The following is a 10310-nucleotide window of genomic DNA, read 5'->3' as shown; positions in this document are numbered from 1 at the left end:
GAACTACAGTTTACTTCTGCTCTGCTCCTCGTCTCTCAAAATGCATAGTCATCTGCGAGCCAATGGGAGGTTTTTCAGGTGTTAAAGGTGCCAACGAAGAGATTCAGAAAATCTGTGACGTGAGTACTTAAATTTGACATTTGCGTCTAATGTTGCTTGCTTGGAAGGCTAAAATTGCAAATTCCCCAAATTCCTTCCAGGTGAAGTCTCAAGCTGAGCAAAAAACTGGGAAAATTTACGAAGTTTTCATCTGCAAAAGTTACAGATGACAGGTTGTGTACGGGACCAACTACCTCATCAAGGTGAGCACAGCCCAAGTAATCTTATCATGGTTTGTTTTGTATTAATATGATTATTATGACTATATTACATATAGGTGGCTCGGTAGCACACTGGTTAGCACGACCGCCTCAAAGTTAGGAGGGTGCCAGTTTGATTCCACCTCCGACCCTCCCTGTGTGGAGTTTGCATGTTCTCCCGAGCTCGCGTGGGCTTCCTCTGGGCACTCTGGTTTCCTCCCACAACCCATGCTTGATAGGCCAATTGGGCACTCTAAATTGCCCCTAGGTGTGAGTGCGAGTGCGGATGGTTATTCATCTCTGTGTGCCCTACGATTGGCTGTCAACCGGTTCATAGTGTCCCCCGCCTACTGCCCGAAGACCGCTGGGATAGGCTCTAGCACGCCCGCGGTCCCCGTGGGGACAAAGCGGTACAGAAAATGGATGGATGGATAATACATATAGAAGTTGCTTTATATTCTTTTGAAATAAATCGAAAATATGTTATTTAAATAACTACATAATAGAATACAAGTGGGGCGGCTCGGTGGAGCAGTGGGTAGCACGTCCGCCTCACAGTTAGGAGGGTGCGGGTTCGATTCCACCTCCGGCCCTCCCTGTGTGGAGTTTGCATGTTCTCCCCGTGTCCGCGTGGGTTTTCTCCGGGCACTCCGGTTTCCTCCCACATCCCAAAAACATGCTTGATAGGCCGATTGAGCACTCCAAATTGTCCCTAGGTGTGAGTGCGAGTGCGAATGGTTGTTCGTCTCTGTGTGTGCCCTGCGATTGGTTGGCAACCAGTTCAGGGTGTCCCCCGCCTACTGCCCGATGACGGCTGGGATAGGCTCCAGCACGCCCGCAACCCCCGTGGGGACTAAGCGGTTCAGAAAATGGATGGATGGATGGATGGATAGAATACAAGTGCACAATACACAGTATACTATATTTCAACAATATTTTTTAACTTACTGAAAATGTTATTGATATACAAACAGATTTCCAAATACAATACAATAAAAATGCATTGAATTTACTCACTTTTATGATTGCACAAAATAAAATCATATGGATCCAGATAGATTTCTAAGTAGCTGCATAGTCTTAATATGTATGTTACGGAAGAGGATTAGGGCCAATGAAGAAGAAAAAAAACGAGGGGTGACAGGATTCGGACTTTTTTTCTCAGAATTCTGACTTTATTCTCAGAATTCTGACTTTAAAGTCAGAATTCCGACTTTATTCTCAGAATTCTGACTTTAAAGTCGGAATTCTGACTTTATTCTCAGAATTCTGACTTTAAAGTCGGAAAGTCAGAATTCTGAGAATAAAGTCAGAATTCCAAGTTTAAAGTCAGAAATTGGGAATTCTGACTTTAAAGTCCAACGGAATTTAAAGACAGAATTCTGAGAATATAGTCGGAATTCTGAGAATAAAGTCGGAATTCTGAGAATAAAGTCAGAATCCCGACTTTAAAGTCAGAATTCTGACAAGAAAGTCAGAATTCTGAGTTTAAAGTCAGAAATTGGGAATTCTGACTTTAAAATCAGAATTCTGAGAATAAAGTCAGAATTCTGAGAAAAAAAAGTCAGAATCCTGTCACCCCTCGTTTTTTTTTCCTACACTGGTCCTAATCCTCTTCCGTAGTATCTGGATCCAGAGAATGTGAGAAGAATTTGCTCTGATTAAAATGCTAATTAAAATTGATATATTTTGCGATTTAGTGCTTCTGGATATTGATGTCATGGCAGTTCATGATCTTTTTGACAATGTTTGTGTCCATTTGTCTGTTGGGGAAAGCTGCTCCTGACTGAGTGTGCAGTTGATTACAATGTGGCATAATCACACTATTAGTAGCAGGTGAGAAGCTTTCTTAAATGTTGGTGTTATCACACTTTTGTTGCAGGTGCACGTGGGAGGAGACGACCATGTTCACATTCGCGTCTTCCAAGGTCTGCCACAGGGGCCAGAGCTGATCAGCATCAAGGAGTCCAAGACATCTGTTGACATATTGGATGAGTGACAGACACAGAAAGAAGCTGCCCGCCCTCTGTCTGCATGCAGAAAATAATGAATTGTAAAGCACAATGACAAAAGAAAAATGTATTATGTACTGAAGATCATGACCATTCTAATGGCAATAAATGTAATCATTAAAAAAATTAATTTCCCCATATTCAGTCATTTTTACAGTTTCTTTCTGTCTCTCTCTCAGATTGAAATTCTTAGTGTTCACATCTGAATGTCTGCACAAAAAGAAAATCAATTTCTTATTCATTTGAACTTGCAAATACTTCGCTATATCAATGCAAATGATGATGTACAATTATGTGCAGTTTCCTACAAAATCGATGATTGCAATTTAATCAATATATTGGTTTGGGTCATTTCTTGGAACAGAAATGACATGGCCACTCGCATTTTTCCCTGCGATGCAGCCAGGGAAGAAATGAAGAAAATGTCTAGACCATCCTCAAGAAAATTTGTTTTTGAGTGTGGTATAGGCCAAAACCTGGGGATGTGTGTAACTACACTGTTCTCAAATATGGCAGCACACAGTTATATTGCCCCCTGAAACATCAGCAGGGTCCACTGGCAACTGACGTGCACTTTACGCTTGCCTCCCTTGGCAGGTTGAAACCAGCCGCTGTTTCAAACATGGATAAGTAAGGTTTTTCATTCCCTTCTAATGGCATTATTCTCTACAATACAGTACAAAATTAGCCTATTACACTTATCTACTACTGCTACTATGCTGGGTCGCCTTTGTTCAGCTGTAAAGCAGTTGTCGAGTAAGCAGAGAGTTGGCTGCTTGATTTCTTTTCTGTCTGGGTCATATGTTGTTGTATCCTTAAGCATGAGTATTGTCTTGCCTCCATTACAACTCACATTGATGTATTATGACTGGCTGTGCATATTTGGCGGTTATTGTAGGGGCCATAGGCACGCACTGGCTGCCACGCTCGCATCAATCTGCCCCAGGGCAGCTGTACGCGACATAAACCTTTCCCATTCCCCTTAATGACCATTCTCACACTGTTCTGTGCATGTATTGTATGTACCTTTATTTTTTACAATGTTATTCACATTTTTTGCTATTGTATGGTGTTCTGTGCAACCATATTCAGCACAAAATGCAAGATTCCTTGTTACTTTACTTTTGGTGCTGTCCACAAGGATGGAATTACCGTAATTTTCGGATTATAAATCGCGGTTTTTGTCATAGTTTGGGTGGGGGGGCGACTTATATGTGATTTCTTTCTCAAATATTCAAAAATCCATGATGTAGTGAAACCACAATAAACGAACCGCGATGTAGCAAGAGATTACTGTCATTTGAACTGCAAGTGACGTCACCCGTGCCGCGCGGCAGTTGTTTACATAAAGGGCAAAGGATTCGATCACGGGAAGACAAAGATGACGAAGGGCCCCACGTACTACCGGCATCATTAGCGGCTTTGTTTGTAAGTAACACGGAGGACGAAGAGTTTGAAGGATTTAATGATTTGGAGTGACACAGAAGGTTTGAAAAACTATTATGGCTTGTACGCACGCCCGGTCCTTCTCAACGGGAGCTCTCTTTCACCTCCGTGGATGGAAGTCGGGGGCCGGCGCTCGGCCGGGTGGCTGTCCGGGGACGGTGGATGGGGCTCGGACATGGCTTTTACGCACGCCCGCTTATATTTTATGGAGCTCTCTTCGTGGCTGGAAGTTCAGTAGTTGTTGGCTCGTTGAACTCTTGTTTTGTTAAATGAAGAGCAGTTTACCAAACCCACGTCTTTCCTGGTACTTTGTTAACGCTACAATATAGTTATATACTAGATCTCTGCAGCGCACGCGCGGCGTTGTTGACATAAAGAACGAGGAATTTGATCGATGGATTTAATGATTTGGAGTGACACAGATGGTTTGATAATATTGTTGTAATATGATAGTTATTTGAAATATACTTTATATATCGTTATATGGGTCTGTGGAATAATTAGAAATGAAACTTACAACAGGTCCGACGTCAGCATATGCGGCGCATACACGGCATTGTTTACGTAAAGCACGATCGATGGATTTAATGAATTGGAGTGACACAGATGGTTTGATAAACGTGTTATTTATGTAATACTCACTTGAATAACTCAGAATGTTACGTCAGGCCCGTTCTCAGCTCCTCGTTTGTGTATATGTCACGTTCACATACCATATCGTTTAGCCTGTTGTTGCTGGTCATGTCTGTTTTTGGTGTTGGATTTTGACAAATAAATTTGCCCCAAAAGTGCGACTTGTAGTCCGGTGCGACTTATACATGTTTTTTTTTCACTTTATTGTGCATTTTATGGCTTGTGCGACTTATACTCCGGAGCGACTTATAGTCCAAAAATTATGGTAGTTGACACTTTGCTCCCACTGATTTAACCTCACCATAGGGAGGTAGCTGAAAGTGTGAATACACATCTGTGCTCAAATACTGGTTGAGTGCTCGGTGGAAGAGGAAGCAGAAGAGCAGGAGGAGGACGGAGGTGCAAAGTGGGGAGTTGACTATGTTCGCAGCAGATCAGAAGATGGCAGATTTCTCACATAAGCTCAAATAATATATCAACACTTGGGGACAGAGAAGGTATATTTATATCTTTAATTATTGATGAATGAAGATATAAATTAGGGCTCCAGCAGAGAGGTCCATCCAGGTCAAAAGGCAAGAACACATCTCTGCTTAGTTCAGTAAATTTACATTTGACAGGTAACCATAATGGAATTTAGGTCACATTCAATCTTCTTCACTGGGTTGATGATTGAAATTATGTCCCCGCCATATTTTTTGGACTCAAATTTGTCTAAGAGCCATACACAAGATGCTCGCCAAGGAGATCAAAAATTAGGTGGACATTTTACAAATGTATTTGTTTTTGTAGGTTTACAGTTGGGGCACTACTCTGGAAATGTGACACAAAAGACTGCTCTGAGTTGTGTGTTTTTTAGTGTATTTTGTCATCTTGACTTTGTTTCTTTGAAAATGGACTGTTTCAATGAAGAGCTATTAAGCTATTAGCAACAGTGGTTTCTTTTCTTGGCTTCTGGCTCATCGTTAATGGTCTTAGTCCAGTAAATAGACCACGGCCCAATTTGAGGGCTTGAGGACACTATGGGGCAGAGCTCTAGGGGTGGCCAAAGCTACGTATCCCTTGTTTCTGTGTGGCAATACCTCTGCCCACTCCAACACCTCGCGGAAAGGTTTGATATTTGTGGTTGTTTTCTTCTTTGCCACTTTTCCATGGATGCAATTTTCTGAGAACCACTGTTTCATTCTGCCACAGTTTCAACTGGTTAAAAAATGCACATGCTGAACTGATCAAGACACATCTGGACTGAACCGAAACGTGTCTCAATGCTAGAACCAGGAGCTCTATAGACAGTTTATAATAATGTCTTTTTTCTTTTCAACACAAATCTGTATCGTGAGACATTCAAGAAGATTGTCCACCACCTGTGTCATAGCCTCTACAATCTTGAATTTCATATTCATATAAACATAGATTGCAACACCACCCCCACCTTTACTCTGTCTGTTATTATGTATGAATTCATAGCCTTCCATCTCAAAGTGCATTCCCTTCTCAGTCGTAATCCAGGTCTCAGAAATAGTAATTATATTAAATGGTTGTTTGAATGTGTTTAAGTAATCCCAAATGCGACTAAAATTTTTATATAGACTCCAGCTATTGAAATGGATAATAGATAGCTTATCTTTTGTGAAGATATCCGTATTGTACTGATCATTGCTGTAATAATAACGTGTTGTTTGTGGTGGAGAAGAAATTATTGTCTGGGTTGATGTCCTGATCTATGTCCAGAGTGTTGCTTTCACTGTAATCAAACGTTAGTTGGAGTTGCTCATGTTCTTGTATCCACTGTGTTACATGTCCATTGTTGCTTGATGTAGGTTGAGTAGTGTCCCTGAGCATTATGTTTATGTTTTGTGTTGTTACCTCCACTCAGTTCCAAGTCCATTCCAGTTGATTTTCTATTGAGGATACTTATTCAAGCTTTTCCAGTTCTTCAATACTCCTCACCATCAGTATCTTGGCCTCTTCTGGTGATCCCTTTAGTTTGATGTATATCTTGCAATTTCTGGTCCATGTACTCTGTATTTTTCCCATTCTTCTCAAGTGACGTGCTTTCTTTGCAATATCCGCATTGGTCTTTGTCAAATGTTCATTTATGTAGATGTCTGTGCCTTTGAGCAACTTACTCTGCTTTAGAAGTGCAACTTTGTGCTTCCTGTTGACAAATTTCAGAATGACTGCTGACTTGTCAATACTGTTTCTTCTGGGCAGTGGATGACATGCTTCAACCTGGTTGGAGTCCATAGTTATTCCTTCAGTTTGCAGAAACCCAGCTACCTGTTGCTCGGCTGAGCTTGCATCTTGCTCACAGCCATCGTTACCTGCCGTCACTGCCCTTGCATAAGATATGGGTTTAATTGCTATTCCCGTGATCACAATGTCATTTATTCTTGTATATTGCTCAATATCCGCTACCCGACTTTCAAGGTAGGCAAGCCGCTTGTCCTTCTCAGCATTGAGCATTTACCTCTTCCACCAGTGCCAAGATGTTTTTCTGCTGCATCCTTACAGCAGAAACTTCTTCCGAAAGGAAATCAAGTGACCTTTTTATGTCCTCGACCTCCTCCGTGGACATGGTTAGGTTTTTTTTCGGCCCCATATTGCTCACGTTAGTCACAGCTATCTCTTTGACAGCTCAATCAGCTGTTCCCCGGTAAATCAGCTGTTAGCAATCTGCTAACAAACTCGCGGGTTCACGATCTGCTTGGATCGGTTACGTTTTCTTGTATTCCCTTTCACTAAACAGCAACAAAGTTACAAAAACAAAAACAAAAATGCACAGGAATGGATTGTCTGTGGCAGAAAAAAAAGTGACAAAAAAAACAACTTCTTGAACTCCTACACGTTCAAAGTTCCGCTGGGACCTTGTTTGAGAGAAAAAATTGTTTGCAAATAGGAATGTGCTCCGCTTTTCCGAAATTGCACGCTCTTCCGTCTCGTACTTCCGTCTCCTGTTGTTGCACTTCTGAACTACGGTGTTGTTCTTTCTATGCTACATGTGTCTCGTAGGACAGCTACTTGGTAGTTGCCCAGGCCTTTTGAGAGAATACTTGCCAAAAAATGTCGCAGAGCCATCAATTGTTTTTCTATTGTGATTGTACAGTTCAGCTGGAGCCCTTCCCTGTCGACGTTGGCTGAGAATCGGGGTACGCTCGTGACTGGTCACTTGTCAGTCGTCGTTAAAATGTCCTCGACTCTAATCAAGATAAACACTGTCCAAGAACTGCCACTGCCGAATAAAAGTGAAGTGAATATTATGAATATTAGATCGCTTCATACGAAAGCACGTTTTTACTGTTTGAATAGACATTTATGGTATTTACATATTGAAATACAATATTCCACTTCTTTCAATGTTACACATGAATGCACATACAGAGAGAAGTTTTATTTGGATCAGGCTACGGGATACATGAACCAATATAAAAAGGTGAATTTTATTCTAGAAGAGCAGACACGAGAGAGGTTGAGGTTTTGTGACTTACAACTGAGACATGTTTGTGATCCAGGGCAACATAAATAAAATTGACTCGACGCACTCAGCTGAACCAAAATTTGTATGCACAATTCTTCTATTGTCCATTTCACATTGTAATTTTTTTTTTTTTTTTGTGGAGGTGATAGTTGATTTTATTCATAGGAGCTCACTTTTGAGAAAGTAAACCCAGAATATTGTGCAGAACGCTTTCATATTTGCATATGAATTTTGGTGGCAATGAATCACCATTTCAGAGAACGAGACAATCCAAGCCAGGATTTACGCATTACAGAAACACATTAAGTCAAGTCAAGTTTATTTATACAGCCCTTAATCATAAAATTACTATGAGAAAAATTACAATACTTGCCTGCCTGTCCCCTGTGACTTACACACGCTGAGATGGGAAAAAAAAAAGGAAGCAAGTTCCAAAAGTGGGCAGGCCAGCTTATCATAAATCTCATCTCAAAAAACCCTTTAATTCACTAGAGATTGTTTTAGTGGTGTGATTTATTTTAAAATTAAACTACACTGGCGGATTTGATTGCCGTTTGTACTCTTTCTCCTGCCCACTCCTTTCTAGCTAGGTGATGCCCAAACTAAAAGTTGCTGAGTGGATTCTGTATGAACTAATCGGCGGGAGAAACAGTTCTTGTCCCTGTCCATTTTTATAGAGCATCTCCTCGCAGGCAGTGCCATGATGACCAAGGGCGTCTTCCTGCAGGACATTATGCCATTATAGTAATATCGTTTCATATTTCATTGTCAGTGACGTGCGGTGAGGTTCATGACCGGGGAGGCAGTGACGTCACACACACACACACACACACACACACACACACACACACACACACACACACACACACACACACACACACACACACACACACACACACACACACACCCTTCCGGTAAAATTTGTCCGACACCTCACCGTGTCACGAAAAAGGTTAGGGAATGCTGCTTGAGAGTATTTTATTCATTATATAATTTTAACTATTTTAATCTAAATCCCATATCAGCAGTCTTCACGCATAAAAACACCCAATAAAGCACATGGAATCAAAAACTTCTTTTTGATCGTGCGTACCACTCCGTTTGAAAAGACATGCTCCGAAGTCCCCCTGTCCGAATCAAACCTTTTAACTTCGGAGTTGGTCTTCCTTTACTGATGACCTGCTTCGACCGAAAATCCATAGTTGAAAATCGTTTGAGTTTGGATATGTAATCCTCCATTGTAACACGAAATGTAAAAAAAAACAAAAAAAAACAAAACGAATGTAAAACAAAATAAATGCTGCTCCTCAGTTGTTCACCGTAAATTTGAACTAGAGATCACCCATCGTCCCATCATGTTTCAAGGCTGCCACCATCATACCTGTACCGAAGAAAGCTGCTCCATCCTGCTTCAATGACTACTGCCCTGTGGTGCTGACTCCCATCATTATAAAGTGCGTTGACCAGCTTGACATGACGCACATCAGGTTCGTTCTCCCCTTGACCCCTTCCAGTTTACGAACCGAGCCAAACGGTCCTCTGAGGATGCTATCTGCTCTGCCCTCCAATCATCCCTCACCCACCTGGAAAAAAAGAGACTCGTATGTGAGATTTCTGTTTGTGGACTTCAGTTCTGTTTTCGACACCATTGTACCACAGCGTCTCATCTGCAAACTCGACAAACTGGGTCTCAGTACCTTCCTCTGCAACTGGCTTCTGAACTTCCTCTGTCGGAGGCCTCAGGTGGTACGTGTTGGTGACACTATCTCCAGCAGCATCACACTGAGCACGGGAAACCTCCAAGGCTGCGTGCTCAGTCCGCTGCTCTTCATCCTGCTGACGCATGTCTGCACTGCAACCTTCAGCAGCAACCGCATGCTGAAGTTTGCTGACGACACGACTCTGGTGGGTCTCATCACCAAGGGCGACGAGACTCTATACAGGTTGGAGGTCGACTTTCTGGCCTCGTGATGCAGGGACAACAACCTCAAGCTGAACGTCAGCAAGACCAAGGAGATTGTTGTTGACTTCTGGAAGGGTCACACCCAACACCTGCCGCTGACCATCGACGGTGCTCTGGTGGAGTGAGCAGCACCAGATTTCTGGGGGTGCACATCAGTGAGGACCTCTCCTGGACCACCAACACTGCGTCACTGGTGAAGAAAGCTCAGCGCCGCCTGTACTTTCTGCGGAAACTCAGGCGACCGAGTGCTACTCCTGCCATCATGACCACATTCTACCGTGGCACCATTGAGAGCATCCTCTCCAGTTGTATCGCTGTGTGGGGTGGTAGCTGCACTGAATACAACATGAAGGCCCTGCAGCGAACACAGCCGGTAGGATTATTGGTGCTTAACTCCCCTCCCTGAAGGACATTCACACCTCCCGTCTCACCCGCAAGGCGACCGCGATAGTGTATGATGAGAGTCACCCCGCTCACAC

General features: G+C 42.5%; 1 pseudogene; it reads left to right on the top strand.

The window, feature by feature from the left end:
- The first annotated feature begins 62 nt into the window (after positions 1-62).
- On the top strand, positions 63-2318 carry LOC147061285 (cystatin-B pseudogene; annotated as a pseudogene).
- The last annotated feature ends 7992 nt before the right edge of the window (positions 2319-10310 follow it).

This window comes from Syngnathus leptorhynchus, chromosome 2 (assembly GCF_054491065.1).
Source record: "Syngnathus leptorhynchus isolate UIUO chromosome 2, UIUO_Slep, whole genome shotgun sequence".
Lineage (NCBI taxonomy): Eukaryota > Metazoa > Chordata > Actinopteri > Syngnathiformes > Syngnathidae > Syngnathus > Syngnathus leptorhynchus.
Note: the sequence above shows the minus strand (reverse complement) of the source record. Positions and strands in the feature narration are given on the sequence as shown.